Source organism: Triticum aestivum, chromosome 7D, assembly GCF_018294505.1.
Source record: "Triticum aestivum cultivar Chinese Spring chromosome 7D, IWGSC CS RefSeq v2.1, whole genome shotgun sequence".
Lineage (NCBI taxonomy): Eukaryota > Viridiplantae > Streptophyta > Magnoliopsida > Poales > Poaceae > Triticum > Triticum aestivum.
Window position 1 is genome coordinate 601,028,133 of NC_057814.1, and position 3,723 is coordinate 601,031,855.

The 3,723-nt window shown below is 47.5% G+C and overlaps 1 pseudogene; it reads right to left on the bottom strand.

Moving 5' to 3' along the window:
- Positions 1-1,013: 1,013 nt before the first annotated feature.
- LOC123171383 (uncharacterized) lies at positions 1,014-2,528 on the bottom strand (annotated as a pseudogene).
- Between the last annotated feature and the right edge of the window lie 1,195 nt (positions 2,529-3,723).

Consider the following 3,723-nt stretch of genomic DNA (forward strand, 5'->3'; position numbering starts at 1 on the left):
CCTACGAGCTTTTCATATATTGATCTTTGCTAAGTTACGCCATTGCTGTTGTTACGATCACTACAAAACTGTTACTATTCCTATTGCTACTGTTACCGTTACTACCATATTATTTTGCTACTGATCACCTTGCTGCAGATATTAAGTCCTTCAGGTGTGGTTGAATTGACAACTCAACTGCTAATACTTGCGAATATTCCTTGGATCCCCTTGTGTCGAATCAATAAATTTGGGTTGAATATTCTACCCTCGAAAACTGTCGCGATCCCCTATACTTGTGGGTTATCAGTGTTTGGTTGCACACATGGTGCTAGGTGTGCTAACTATGTACCCTATGTGGTGAGGTTACCTTACACATGATTACATCTCTAGCACACCAACGGCACATCACTGCAATGGGGACAAACTGCACAATGATGATGAAGTTCTTCACTGCAAGGCATGGCGCCAGCTTGGCAACTACAACGTTGCCAACTTCAACCACGCCAGCTATGTGCTTTTGCATGTAGTTGGCGTAAGCTTCTTTCGCCGCCTGCCTTGTCTTAAACCCTCTATGGCTATTGTTGTTGTAAGATGCCACTTATTCACTGCAAGCTTCCCATGAACTGCAAACCCCTGGTGCCCTCCCGACAAACACCGCATACCATTTGTCCTAACAGTGCACAAGAGCAGCAGTTGAAGCAACAAGCAAAAGAACAATCAAGAAGCAAGCAATGAAGTAGAAGTAGTAAGCATGCATGATCATATGGCATAGCAAGTTCTAACCTAGCACTACTATGGTGTCATCCTGCCACCACCACATCCAAAATAGGGTGTCATCCTACCACCGCAAGTTTGTGATCACCCTGAGGATCAGCGTGAGGGGTTAGTATATACTAACTCACCAAAATATATAGACCATCAGATTGTTATCGCCCTAGCTACACAAAATATACGTCATAATCATCATCGTTGTCCTTGTCGCCATCGCTATCATCATCAAGGATCATGAACACGGTAACCAGCAGCAAGCTCTAGTGGTAGTGCTTGCCCAGCCAGCTCCTGAGCCACAACACTCTGTGGGCGTCTGCCATTGCAACAATCCCAACACCTTGGGCCTTGTTGTCCAGCAAGTGGCTGAGAGCTGCCATGAGAGCCTCATCGCTGAAGCCACCTTGCTCCATGACGGTGCTGTATAGGCCAGGGTGGACGTCAACGGCCTTGCTCTCACTAATGGTGGTTGCCACCTCCTTCACTGCCTCAGTCATGCTGCTGAAGACACTGATCTCCTCCTCCACCAGGCCGCCCCTCTTCCTCTTCCTATCGAGCATAGGGGCATGCTCAAATGGCTTGTTAGGGATATCCGGGGAGCCTGGGAACTCCGGCATGGGAGAACCGAGAGGCTCACCGGAGCCCATGGCATGCTTGCCAGTTGCCAGGCCAAAGGAGAAGATGTGCTACATTTGGTTGTAGTTCTGGATGGGTGTGTTGAGGAACTCAGCGTCCTTGGGGTGGTCCTAAGATAGAAGCAGAAGGGTTGTTAGTTGCTACATGGCAATGACAGTGTGCAAAACAAGAGGACAGTGAGCTAACCGTGACATGGCTGGTGTAGTGCTCTGCCTCCAGAACGACAGAGCAAGTGCTCTGATCCTAGGAGGCGCCGCTAAGGTCTCTGAGCTTGGACACTTGGATCCATCGAGCTCTCCACTTCCTCAGGTGGTTGTACACCTGGGTGGCGGTCACCTCCTGGCCACAGAACTCGAACACCTGCTTCGCAACGGTGTTCAAGTGCACCTCCTTGAAGCCCTTGTCAGTCCTAACCCCACTAGAGATGAGCTCGCACATCTTGTTCAGCGTGAACATGGACATGAACGGCTGCCACTTCATGTTGTTCCCCCTACCATCCTTCTTGGCTTCTAGTGCATCGACAACAGAATTGTCAGTTGGATCAACGAGCACAACAGGCACAAAGCAAGAAGGTGAAACCTCGAACACCTCTGAATCAGCAGGCATGTTCTGATCGACGAGGGGCTGTGAGTCCTCGACATAGGAGGCCGCAAACTGGCTGTCCGATAGGACAAGGGCCTGACTAAGATCTTGCGTGTGTGTGGTCATGTGCTACAATCATATCACGCATACACAGTAAGCATAACACACATAGTACCACAACATAGCAACATGACGATCTATGAAAGTAGGAGCATACATGCCAACTAGATATGAATCCATCACCAATAGCTCCACAACATTAGAACTAGCTATGAATCCATTGTGTTCATCACAAATAGCTACTATAGCATGCTACAAATCCTACACAACTAGCTATGAACCCATAGTATTCATCCATAGAGTTCATCATTATCATACTACTCAATCTACACAGACCCAACACAAATAGATACCACTACATCAAAATCTAGCATCTGCTCAAAGATCAATGCACGAATCAACCCTACCACATGCTTGCACATCTAAACCTACGACCATGTCCTCTCAGATCTAGCTTGAATGAACACAAAGAAAGAGGTCATTGAACTCACATACGCCATGGCTGCAACTCGGGGGGCGGGGGGCGGTAATTGTCAGAGAAGTTGAGGACAAGAGTCATCGTCTTCGACCGCTGGCCGGTGAAGGAGCTCCGCTTACCTGGTCATCGGTGCCGGTGCGCGCAGGCGGGAATGATCGAAACGGGGGTGGCGGGGCTTTGGGCGGTGAGAGGATGGGGGTTAAATAGGACGGTCGAATCGGCGGTAGGTGAGCCGAAATCCTCACGCCAATTTTTCGGAGACGCGCGCGAGCTCGCGCCATCTCCCTACTCGCACGAGCTGTGCACCGTGTTTCCCTCCCCTGCCTCGCACGAGCCTGGCTCTGGAAAAACTGCCAATCTAAGCGTAGCTCACGGGCCTGATTGTGAGTGCTTTAAAGTTCATACCGTGCAGGCCAAACAGTGTATGCAGGCCAACCAAACAGGCTGATTCAATCCGCGCGGGCCTGGTTAGCCCAAATGCGGGCAACCAAATGCGCCCAAACACTTTTTGAATTTCATGAACATTTTTTTGATGGAAATATGCCCTAGAGGCAATAATAAAGTTGTTATTATTATATTTCCTTATTCATGATAAAGGTTTATTATTAATGCTAGAATTGTATTGATCGGAAACTTAAATACATGCGTGGATACATAAACAAATTCCATGTCCCTAGTGAGCCTCTACTAGACTAGCTCGTTGATCAAAGATGGTCCTAATGGTGGACATGTGTTGTCACTTGATAACGAGGTCACATCATTAGGAGAATGATGTGATGGACAAGAACCATCCGTTAGCTTATCATATGATCATTCAGTTTATTGCTACTGCTTTCTTAATGTCAAATACATATTCCTTCGACCATGAGATCATGCAACTCCCGGATACTGAAGGAATACCTTGTGTGCTATCAAACGTCATAACGTAACTGGGTGATCATAAAGATGCTCTATAGGTATCTCCGAAGGTGTCTGTTTAGTTGGCATGGATCAAGATTGGGATTTGTCACTCCGTGTATCGAAGAGGTATCTCTAGGTCCTCTCGGTAATACACATCACAACAAGCTTGGAAGCAATGTGACTAAGGAGTTAGTTACGAGATGATGTATTATGGAACGAGTAAAGAGACTTGCCGGTAAGGGGATTGAACTAGGTACGAAGATACAGACTATCGAATCTCGGGCAAGTAACATACCGACAGACAAAGGGAATTGCGT